This window comes from Stegastes partitus, unplaced genomic scaffold, assembly GCF_000690725.1.
Source record: "Stegastes partitus isolate 25-593 unplaced genomic scaffold, Stegastes_partitus-1.0.2 Scaffold1233, whole genome shotgun sequence".
In the NCBI taxonomy this organism is placed as follows: domain Eukaryota; kingdom Metazoa; phylum Chordata; class Actinopteri; family Pomacentridae; genus Stegastes; species Stegastes partitus.
The window spans coordinates 78,395-90,609 of NW_007578964.1; the positions used below are offsets into that span (position 1 = coordinate 78,395).

The 12,215-nt window shown below is 41.1% G+C and overlaps 1 protein-coding gene across 1 annotated transcript in view; it reads left to right on the forward strand.

Moving 5' to 3' along the window:
- Positions 1 to 285: 285 nt before the first annotated feature.
- rnf152 (ring finger protein 152) overlaps positions 286 to 12,215 on the forward strand; it is a 70,071-nt gene continuing 58,141 nt past the window's right edge. The window contains exon 1 of the mRNA XM_008297659.1: positions 286 to 467. The gene's annotated coding sequence lies outside the window, so the exon portion shown is untranslated. The remainder of the gene's footprint in view (positions 468 to 12,215) is intronic.

The following is a 12,215-nucleotide window of genomic DNA, read 5'->3' on the forward strand; positions in this document are numbered from 1 at the left end:
TGCCAGACTGAAGCCTCGTCAGGATGGACATGTTTTTCTTTTTTTTTTTTTTTGCAGTGCAGTCACAGCCACCAGCCGGAGCCACCGGAGCGCAGCGGTGCAGCAGGACTCCTGCTCGGCCACACTCCCACCGCGTCCGCCCGGTTTGATCCAGAAACCCCGCAGCCTCTGATGCGTCTGTGCACATTATTCCGTCCTCCCGTGGCAGCCAGAGGGCGGATCCGCTCCGAGGAGGAGTGGGAGCAGTGGGAGGGCTTCTCCGCGTCCTCGCTGGTTGGAAACATTGCAAGAAAAACAGTGAAGGAAGAGCCACGCCGCCCACCGAGCGAGAGCGCACCAGCGATTTCGCAACCGCCGCCTCTGCTGCTGCTGCTGCTGCTGCTGCCCCGTTTAAAGGCGCGGAGGAGCGGAGGAGGAGGAGGGCAGACACCCGCTGACAGCCAGCCAGACGGAGGAACCGACAAAAGGTGAGCGCTGCTTCCCTTCTCCCCGCGTCCTTAAATCGGTCTTTTTCTGCACGGAGTCTGGCGGACGGGCTCCGGAGCGTTGAGGAAACAAGTTCTTTCCGATGGGGCGGGTTGCTTTGTGTTTGACGCTGGGAGCAGCATCCCTGTTGTTTGGCTTTTGTCTGCACACTTTTGCGTGCGTGTTGTGCTCCTGCAGCGCAACGTTTACCTGCAGATGCTGGAACATGTTTGCATTTTTATTTTTTTTGCAAATGTTGATGAATGCACTTGAGATGAACTTCTCTGCTCCTCTGTCACACCTCCTTTGTGCTGCTTGGTGACCACTTGGCACCATTGTTCTGCTCCTGCTTTGGGCTTCAGCTCACTTCTGCATTCTTGCAAACAGGAATTGATTGTGTTTTGAGTGAGACTTTTATCTCACACCGTGCTGCAATCTCCTCCACTTACAATCTGTTGTTTGTCTTTTTCTTTTTAAGTGTAACATTGACTTTCATCCTCCCCTGGAGCAGGAGTGTAAAGACAATGAAATATAAGTGGCTCTTGTCTCCGTTGTGCTTTCAGATGCAGGATTGATCAGCGCTCCAGCTGTGCCACAGGCCGGCCTTCTTCTTGTGCATGTGTTGTTTTTGTTTTTTTGTGTGCAAATTATTTCGAAACTGCTGTTCGCCACAAATCTAAATTTAAAGTTTGCTTCCACTCGCTGCATTCTTCACCAGGTCTCGTGTCAAGTCTCACTTATTGCTGCAGGATTAAAGTATCCGAATGAGATTTAGTGCCGCTTTGATTCGGAGCAGTAAACCTTTTCCTGCTTCTTTGTTGTTCATGTCTTTGTGTCTCACTGCCATGATGACATCCAGCAGATTACAGTCTGTTAGTGCAGCTAAACGTCTGTAATTGACCCTCGAATTGTGCTGTTTGGACGAAACAAAGGATTTAAAGATTGTGATTGTAGCCGGATAAACCAAGCAGAAGGCCCCCGTGGCAGAATTCCCCAATCATCTCTTTGTTTCTCACACTTACTTTGTAGATTTAGTGTCTGCTGTTCTGTGTAAACACACATTAATATGCAAAATACAGAAGAAAAAAAACCCAGCTTCTGCTTCGACATGAAGCAAAGGAGCCACGTTGCTCGGAAGCCATTAGTTTGCGGTGAAAGGAGCCATTTGCGTCACGGAAAATGTAGAATCAAGGATTTTCTTTAGCTTGATGAATGCATTTATTTTTCTTTCTCTTTCCTTTTTTGCCTTCGTTGGACCTTCAACAGTGGAGAGGCGGTTAGGAAACAAGTGCAAAGACAGAAGTTTGGCTTTCAGCAAAGGCTCCTGGCTGTAGCTGAACCAGAGACGGAGCACCTGTACGTGCTCGGCGCCACAGCTGTGTTGCACGGATCCAAATTTACTCAACTACAACACTAATAAATATACATACAGATAAACACATTTTCAGTGAAATTAGCAGAAACCGATCGATAAAAAGAGAAACCTTTGTTCCTAAACCATTGTTGCATTTAATTTAACTAGTGACTTACTAAATTAGAATGCATGTTAAAACTATCCATACACTTTGGAAAATGCCAATTATGCTAATGTACTAGAGGTTATTTATTAATTTAGCACTCCAGATGCTATTTTTGTTGTATCATTTAATGTGTATTTCATTTTTAAACAGCACTGATCAAGTTTTAAGTCAGATATGTTCAGCGTTTTCCATCTTTTACCTTTTACTTGCACATTAGCAAGCTAGCCTTAGCTAACCCTCTCTAAGTGGGTCATGTATTAGCAGCGTCACATTGGCTTTGTTAGCATTTAATTTATTAGCAAGCTAATGTTAGTTTTGTCTCTTGGTTTAGTTAGTTATTTCTCAGTGGATTATATATTAGCAAGCTAACATTAGCTTTGTTAGTTGCACCACTAAACTCGCTAAATGGATCATTTGTTAGCAAGCTAGCATTAGTTTTGTCTCCCAGTTCAGTTAGCTTACTCTAGGTGGGTCATATGTAAGCAAGCTATCATTAGCTTTGTCAATTTCCTTTGCTAGCTTTCTTTAATCAGGACATTTATTAGCAAGCTAACATTTGCTTTGTCAGTTGGTTCTGTTAGCTCACTCTAAACGTGACGTTTAATAGAAAGCTAGCATTAGCTTTGTCAGCTGGCTTCAGTTAGCTCTCTCTAAATGGGTCATGCAGTGGCAAGCTAGCTTAGCTTTTTCAGCTGGTTCAGTTACTTTTAGCGGGCCATGTATTAGCAAGATATCATTGACTTTGTCAGTTGCTGCAGTTGGCTAACTCTAAGTGGGTCATATGTTAGCAAGCTAACATTAGCTGTGTTAGTTGGCTCATGTAGCTCATTCTAAACACGTCATCTAATCCCAAGCTAACATTAGCTTTGTCAGTTGGTTCAGTTAGGCCTCTCTAAGTGGGTCATGTAATGGCAAGCTAGCGTTAGCTTTGTCATTTGGTTTAGTTAGCTCACTCTAAACAGGCTACAAATTAGCACGCTGACTTTAGCTTTGTTAGTGGTTAGCTTTGTTTAAGCTAGTCATATATTAGCAAGCTTAAGTCTGCTTTATCAATTGCCTTACCGCTAGTGAGTGTAAATATTTAGTTTAAACTGATCTCTAGTTAAGAACTAGTTAGTGTGGTTTGACCTGTGTTTAGTTAAGTCATGGTAAAAACCTGGTTTTTATTCTCAACAGTCATTTTTAGTCCACTTTGCGGCGTCATTAGCGTCGCTTGTCAGATGCACTAAATGAACCGGGATCAGTGTTGTCACTCATCAGGAGGGGATGTTGTGCAAACAGGTTAACAACAGGATGTCAGAGTGAAGGCAGGAGGACAAACAGTTCGTTTAATGTAAGAGTTCAGTCAACGGCACAATCTTACACTAACATTCCTGAGAGATAAATGATATCTGTTCCCAGCTCACACAGTTTATATTCTTTGGAGAAAGCTATCGCAGGGAGGTTTACATTCCTGCCGTTCTGTTTTTAACACTGGCTGATTATAAGACGTTCCTCCAAACAACAGTCACATGAATTCATAAGTTGCTTGTTTATTGGACAGCGCCGTGGCAACCTGTCAACCTGCCAGATTAGAGCGTTTGGCAGCGAGAGGCGGGTAGTTAAAACAAATCTGATTGCAGTCTGAGTGATGGATTTTATGGGGCTGTTATACAGTTTGAGATTAAGGAGGCCTCAGACTTTCAGGTCCAAGTGGCACCATTCTCACCTGGACAAACAAACAAACAGAAACAGGACGCGTTCTTCTTAAACGGCTCACAGATTTGGCGTCGCCGGGATTTTAAAAGCCGTCGAAGCATTTCTCCGAGACACTGCGGCCTTTTGTTTTTTAAGCAAAACGAGGAAGAGCTGCCAAGAAAATGGTTATCTCGGTAGTTCATGTGCATCACTCGGGTTTATTTGCTCAAGTCGTTGGAACTAGATAAGGAACTTATGCAAAATCCTGAAGCACTTTCATTTGCACGTGGGGAAATCTACAGGGCTGCTGGAAACATCATGAATGCCTGCTGAAGGTGATACAATGCAACAAACCCGACCTTTCTTAATGCTAATTTTGACGTTGACCACTGGTTTATATGTTCCCTCAACACAAATGGTCAAAAGTATGTGGACAGGGGTTACTTTAGGTTACTGGCCTTGGATAGTTTTAACCCAATCAACCCCCAAAAACACCCAAATTATTTTTGAATTGTCAGATTTTCAACTTTTAAACAGCTCTAGTCATCTGAGGCGTGATGTTTTGTTGGAAAACGTGGCCAAATCTTAGCTTACAATGATAATATCTCAATAAAATCACTTTGTTCTCGATATCTCCTTTAAAAAAAATACCAAAATTAAATGGTTTGCAGTAGTCAGCTTCTGCAAAAATAATAACATTTTGTCCTCCTTGGCACAACCGTAAAGCAAGTAGTGACTTAACTGCGACCAACGGTCAAGTCCCAGAACTCAGGGGCTTGTTAGCTGGATTAGGATGAACTGCAGGCTGTGTTTAAACAGAGCAGGTAGGATAAGGATGGAAATAAATTAAAAATATAAGCAGTAAAATATGTTTTTCCATGATTGGAAAAATGTTGAGTCTATGCTTTTTCAGATTTTGTAAAAAATAAACATGATTTATGGGATTTTAACTGTATTATGCTGCACAAAAGACATTTATAAGTTCTCCCTACTTGTAGTCATGCTGTTTCCATAGAGGTGCATGAGTTTATGTTGTAGTGAGGAAAAACATGTGAGAAAAGAAAAATAAAAACAGCCAGAAAAAGGTGGAATTCAGAAGGTTCTTAATGCTTTGGGCTGAGCTCCAGTGACAGAAAGCTTCTAATGCTTTGTCGTAAAATACTATTTTCAACAAAATGCTCACAAGTATCAACAGCATCCCGTGTTTCATGACCTAGAAGAACTCCAGAGCCCTGAACTTAATCCCATCCAGCACCTTTGGGATAAACTGAGCTGTTCTCTTGGAAGAAAGATGCTCAGCCGTCCCGCATAATGTTACAGCGTCCACATACTTTTGGCCACATACTGTAGGATAACAAAGGGTGTAGAATGCACACCGAATCCCTAATTGGACTAAATTCGGGGTCCCAGGTGGAGTCTAATTTGTGGTAAAAATCAAGCTGCTCATTTGAATTTGAATTACGACTTCTCTGTTTGCTAGAAAACACAGCAGGGAACACTAGAACGGAAACGCAGTTTAAATTAAAAGCACGCTCTTCTCGGGGAACGCTGTAAACATCCCCGCGCCGAATGTATTTCTATGCATCCGGCGCCACTAAACCTCTGGGGGCGTGTGTCGCCTTATATCACCCACACTTCCCAATATTTGCTTGGCTTTATCTCGCCTGCCGTGTGCGAGCGCTCAGAGGGAATGAAGGTAAACACTGAGTTTGCTGAGCCCCAGATACATTCACGGCTTAACTTGTCCCGGCATCTTACTCCAGCTGTTTTTCCTCTGGTGCTCTTGGGCGGACGTGAGATAGCTGAAATCTGATTTTGGGGAGTTTGGCATCAGAAAAGCTTCACTGAGTTATTCTGTGCTGGTTGCAGGTCAAGATTAGAGGTGCGGGTTCAGATGATATTTAATAATGTTTTTTGCAAGACTTACATGAATGAGTGTGACTATTTTGGCAGGTAGTTACTCAAAAGTGGAAAAGTTGAAGGTGAGAACATGAACATGTGTACTGAATGTGGTTTAAACCAATGCCACACGTATGAAAAGACTTTTCTAAAAGCCCAAAATGTGGAAAATAGATCTCCAACGTTGGTTGGATTCTTCATCTGGGAAGCATTTCGTTGCACCAGTTCGTTGTGTAGATGTTTAGATATTGGTCTTGACCTGCTCATGGTGCTGGAGATAAAGACAATTAGAGTATTTATTACTATTAGGAATGATGTCCTGTTAAAGATGACTGGATATAAGACTAACTGATTAAGTCTTACATCTAAAACAATGAAAAAATAAAACTACCAGCAGTCTAAAACCCATGAAAAGCAAGTTTTACAGCTAATTCTAACATCCAGGAACCTAAAATACACTACATATCTGGCATTTTGCTGAACAAACGTAATTAAAGTCCGTTTTCTGGCAGCTGACTAACCGATAACTGGACTAATCCCTGCTGCTCTAAATGTAAATACAGTCGTCTGTATCTGTTTAAGTCGTGTAAATATAATTATCTGCATGTAGTGTTTTCTTAGCGATTTAGATGTATCTGTACCAAGTTTGTCGTCAGTCCATCCAGTAATTGTTGGCGTGCTTCAGTCTGGAGAGTCGCGCTGCGAGCGAGGCCAGAAATCTCAAACAGCTCTGGTTTGGTTTGTTTTTCTGATTGATCGCTCAGAAAATGCCAGAAAATGAAGAAAAACATGGATCAGTCCAACCCAAATACATTCAGTTTATCGTCACTGACGGAAAGAAACCAGAAAATATTCACATTTAAGAACCTGGATTTTTTTCTCCCCTCAACTAATTACAGAAACCAATTATTGGACAATCAGCACAGTTAACAGCTAATTGATTAATCGTTGCACCTTGTTTGCAGGCGAGTCCGTTTAGATAATCAGTTTGAAGTGGTCACAAACTGAAAGTCTCACATTTGTCTGCTAGCAGTGATGTTTGTCAGCTAGCGTTAGCCGCTAAGCTGTCTCAACAAAGCAGAGCCTTCATATTGTTGGGTCCGCTTCATAACGAGGTATAAATACATAATTGTGGCGTCTGTCTGGCAATCTTGATGCAATTAGTTGATGGTCAAGCTAGCTAGCTAAGCATGGCCGCTAATGCTATGACCCCTATTGCAAAAAAAGAACTGTGTCGACATTTCAGTGTAAAAGCATAACAATGTGATTCCTACAGAGCTGTCAGGTTGTCGGTTGGTTAATACGTTTTTACTCAAACCCATTGGACAAAAGCCTTCCAGGATTAAACCATTATTTGAGGCAGCAGGAGGATCAGACGACCTGTGAACACCCCCGCCTTGTCGTACCTTTGAACTCCCCCAGTCTAACGGAGACGGTCTTATCTAATCTACTCATCTGAGGAATGTTTATTGCAGTCGGCTCCAGAGAAGTCGTCGGTGTGGCTGCGCTTTGTGTAAACGGACAACGTAAACTCAACAACCAACAGCAGCTAGCTTGTTTGTGTTGGAACTGCCTCGTATATTTTAACTATGGGCGTGTGTTTGGTGAAGCAGGTCCTCAGTGTAACATAACCAGCTTAAACTTCTTTAACATGCTGCTAGTATTAAGGTTTTATGCTCATTTCTATTTCATTTGAGCTAGTAAGGCTAGCTGGTGGAGTGTCCGGTGGAACATTCAGTTCATCTGGAGGTGGTTGGTTGGAACTTGGATGTTAAGCTGCTAAGAGATTGTTTTTGGTTGGGTACCGCCCTGGATTCTTGATGATTTTAAAGCCTTTGAGGTGCTTGAAAGTGCTGATAATTGATTTAGATTGGAGGGAAAATGCTGCCACTGTGATGCTTGGACTCATCAACTGGGGAACCTTTGGATAATCTGCTAACAGCTCTATATGACATTGGGATTGGTAGCTGTGATGTTCTGCAGCGCTACCGGCCTCTGCTAGTCAGTGCATCATTTAAATAAACATGCCAAGATTAACTAGATCGGTGGTTTCCCGTTGACTCAGAGTTTAACACGAGTCGAGTCGTTGTTGACTTCAGGATTAGCCGCCGCTCTCCGTCGTCGGGTGTGTTCGACCTCCGCCCGGCGTCTCGGTAACCTTTCCGGGGACCTTCAGCGCAGCCCTCCATACATCATTTCCCTCTTTATTCTCCTTCCACTTTCCAAAAGCGCACCTCGGCCGCCTCCCTCATTAATTCGTCCTCTCCCAGGACGCCGGCAGGTCCGCTTCCACCTTTTTCTCCCCTTCGGCTTCATTTGCATCTCGGCTCCACGCGGCTGCCCAAGTGTTTTCTGGGAGTCAGGTGGCTAATTGGTTCCCATCTGTTGGGAGAGAGTGGTCCTTTACGGCATCTTGGCTAATTTACGTGAGGAGTTTTACCATATTGATTGAGTTTTTTTTCCCTGTGCCCAGAGCTCAGGCTGATGTCTTTGCTTCGTACTGTTGCGGCGTCTTTGAAAAACAGGAAATCTTTGGAGGCTTCTACGAAATGCAGCTTCTGTTACTCTGAGGTTGTTCTGAACTCGCAGGAGGAAGACAGATTATGTGCACGATCCAGCGTGTTAATAATTGCACAACCTCTATCTGCAGTTTGTTTCTGAGTACAGATAAGGCAGAGAGCAGGAAGTGGTCGCACCAAAACAGGAAGTGACAGGAAACACTTGTTCAGACGGAGGTGGCAGCCGTGAAAAGGACGTGTTGTTTACGTGGCTGCTACCTGAACTTGAGCAAACAAATCATTTTCTCGTCCACCTCGCTGCTCATACGTAGCATTCACCAGAGGACACCAGCAGCTTGCTGATGACTTCCAGGGTCTATCGGAGTCTTACATCACAAACGCTGCACCTGAAAGCCTCACCAGCTCCCTCACATCAGCCCCATATCTGCTGACATTTTGCTACCGAGCCATCAGCCGGCGACGGACTCAACAAAGCAGAATGTGCACATTGTTTGGTTCACTTCACTTTGCTTCGGCTCTCATAACCCGCGACACAAACACGCCGCTGCAGCCTTTTTTTCTTCTTATTTATTTTCTGCCTGTCCCTCTGATACGTGGAGCGACTTTCTCCAAGAAGCTGACGGAGCTTCTGCTAACGTCTGAGGTCACCTCACTGGCTCCCAACCGAGAAAACTGTCTTGGATTAAAGAAACCGCTGCTTAGAATCAGAGACTCAAATTAAAAATGACACCATGAACTCCAATAACAGCCACTGGGTGTAAAAGACATGATATCTTTAAAAAAAAAAAGCCAAGAAAATAAGAGCCAGAAACTATAAAAGCTCACAGACCTGTAGGATTGTCACGATTCCCACAGTTCTGTTTGGAAATGTAACCAAATCTATGTGATATGTCTCTAAAAATCACCGTTATCTGCATGAATTTAAAAAAGTAACCCAAAAAATAAACCGTTTTTTTGCTTTAGTTGTAAAATGTTGGATAATTGCTGGTATATTAGACTGAAAATGAAACCACATGATAAGTTATTTTGAACAACTTGCTGCTGTTTTAAAATTTTTTCCTGTTTTGTTAATTTGTAGATGCTATTTAGTAAAAATCACTGCAAAAAGTATTCATTTATAGTTTTACTGTAAATAAATAACAGGTTCAAACTCTAAATTATGATGAAAAATCTATATTTTTACAATGTGTGATCATAAAACTACAGTTTTGTTGGATTTCCATCAGCTGAAAATATTATTAGTTTACAGATATTTAGCATTATTTGAAAGAAAAAGTTTGTATATAAAGTATTTAAATTTGTAAATATATATATAATAATTTATATCATATATTTTAACTGCAATTTTACAGATTTTCCCTGTTATGATAAATTAAAGATAAAGAAAATCACAGAGAAAAATGACTTGCTGACTAAAAACAGACAAAAACTGGAAATAATGATCACATCAAAAGTCTGTATTTTCACAAATGTTTTTTTTTTTCTTTTACAATATTTGACGATGTGACATTTTCATAATGACACATAATGTTGTATTTAAATCAGCTAAAGATGTTTTCCATTATTTAAGATTTTGTACATTAAAGATAAAAAAATCTGAAATAATTTAACTGGTTTCTTAAATTACAGATAATATCTAGAAAAATCACACAAAAAATGATCAATTTACATGTTGATGTAAAAAAAAAAAATGCTCAAAATTGTAAATAACGTCCACATTAAAAGTGTAAAAATCAATATTTTTGAAGATGGTAATTTATTGTTTTACAACGTTTGACTGTGAAATTACACCATTTATTTACTGCATTTACATCAGAAAATAAATTGAAAGAGTTTTTTCAATTGAAATAAGTTAAAAGAATAACTGTGTGAATTAAAGAATGAAAAATGGTGAATTTTTTTAAACTGTTATGTTCCACATTTTCCGTTTTGTTGAATTACAGATAATATTAAAATCACAGAGAAGTAATCGTTTACATGTTAACTGTAAATACTGATCACAATTAGAATTCTGTATTTTTACAAATAATAATTCATTCTTTTATGAAGTGTGGCCTTAAAATGAGAGTTTTACTGTGTTTAAATCAACTAAAAATGTGATTGTTTTACAAATATTTGGTGTAATTTTTGGTGTTTTTGCAGTTTTTTGAACATTTAAGTTTTTATTTTTGTGGCTCTCTCACTGCCAGATATTTATTAATTTTTTTTTTACAGTGTCATAAAAGGATTAACCTTCACTGAGGATTATTTTTTAAGCAGGTGTGTCAGTTAATTGATGTAAAATCAATATAAAGCCGTGTGAGACTTTAGAGACTTCTTCTTTGTATCGGTGCAGATCTGCAGATGCTCCTGACTTCAGTAAAAGACATTTCCTGGGCCTGTACTTCTGTCGGACTCCCTCCAGAGCTCTGGCGCTGTGCTATTCAAGTCGTCTCCAGTCGCACTTTCATTGCGGGCTGGTATTTGGAGTCGGTGTCGGTTCTGTCTGTGGCTGAAGCCCGCGGCCTCTTTGTGTCCCGCTGCATCGGCGCTGCTGATGGAGGTCCTTTTGTTGCAGCCGTCAGTCCTGATCTTTGGGCCGTTTGCTTCCTCCTTAACTCCTTTTGTGATGCGGGCTTTTATTGTTTGGCTATCTCCTAATAGAGATGTAATTAAATCCGCGCCGCAGGAGACGTGAGCGCTGATTGATTCGGCGACCGTGTCAGTATTTGCATCCTGGAAGGAAACGTCCCGGCGTCCTCGCTGGACTTAAACGGCTGCGTTGAACATATTGCTGTGTGGAGTTGCTCAGTTTTCATTGCAAAGTGAACTGTTTTTAATGCCCCTGCCCCCTCTCTGTTCTCCACACAGGACAAACATGCCCAATGCATCATTACGCAACCATGTTTTCATAAAAACCAGCATAATGGACTCACAGCTGTGGCTCCTTGTTGCTGTAGGAGCGATGGTTTCAAGCAGCAGGGTCCATGTGACGCCTCTGTTCTGCCACTTCCTGGTATGACGGGAGGCCAAACTACAGCTGCTTCAAGTCTGTCATTGAACAAGTTTCCATAATATCACTAAAATGGCTCCTTTTTATCAGTCAGAAACCGACAGAGCTGTTGGATTGTCCCCTTTCCAATTGTTCTTGAAGTACTCGTCTGTAATGCGCCATCATGTTTGTTAATCTAATCATCATTATCTCTTTAAAGTCTACTTGTTCTGAGTGTTTTCTACATGAACTTCTACCAGATATGGTCAAACAGCATTTAAATAGTTGTTTTAGTTCTGGTTTGGTTCAAACAACTTGCTGCTATTTTACAGATTTTTATAGAAACTATCCAATAAAATCACCGGAAAACTGTATTTATTTACAAAACAAACATATTCTCGCATATTTTGTTTGATTTTGACACGTCTGAGTTCCAGAGTTAGCTTCAAGATTCAAGTTTGTTTATTGTCATTTCCACATAACGACGATTTTGGGAATAATTACGTCATGAAAATGTACATTTTACCACATTAGCTAACACCGGTGGCCCAGCTGTTGTCAGAATTATGGAATGTAGGTATGAAAGTATATAAATATTACTACGAAGCCAGATTATTGGCTTACGAAGGTGTGTGGAGCTTAAAACCAGTTTTAGGTGCTATGAAGGCTGCTTCCAACCTGCCACATCGCCATGGTAACTGATGCTGCACAGTTAACCTGATCTGTTCGAATGCCGCTAACGGTTAGCAACCGAAGACGTTAGCACCGTCGCTGCTAGCGAACAGCAGCGTTAGCAGCGAAGACGACAGTAAAGAAACTCCATCGGCGCTTGTTGTTAAATATTTTCCCACTACGTTACCTCGAAAACAACATAATTTGCAGCGTAAATTTTTCAGGCAGCAGCATAACAGGAACTGTACTTTACTAATATCCATAAACGAAGTAGCTACAGTACACGATTCACGTGTTTTCAGTTGATGATACAGAAAATGCAGAAACCCGTTTTTGTGTTTATTCCTGATTTGCTGCTGCAACGAATGAGATTTGATGTTTTCAGTCAAAAAAAAAGTCAAAAATGAGCCTTGATATCGTGAATATCCTCATTATCAGGCCTCTATGGAGGACGTGATGCCTTTTGTGTTATTATTTTGTTTATTAAGATGC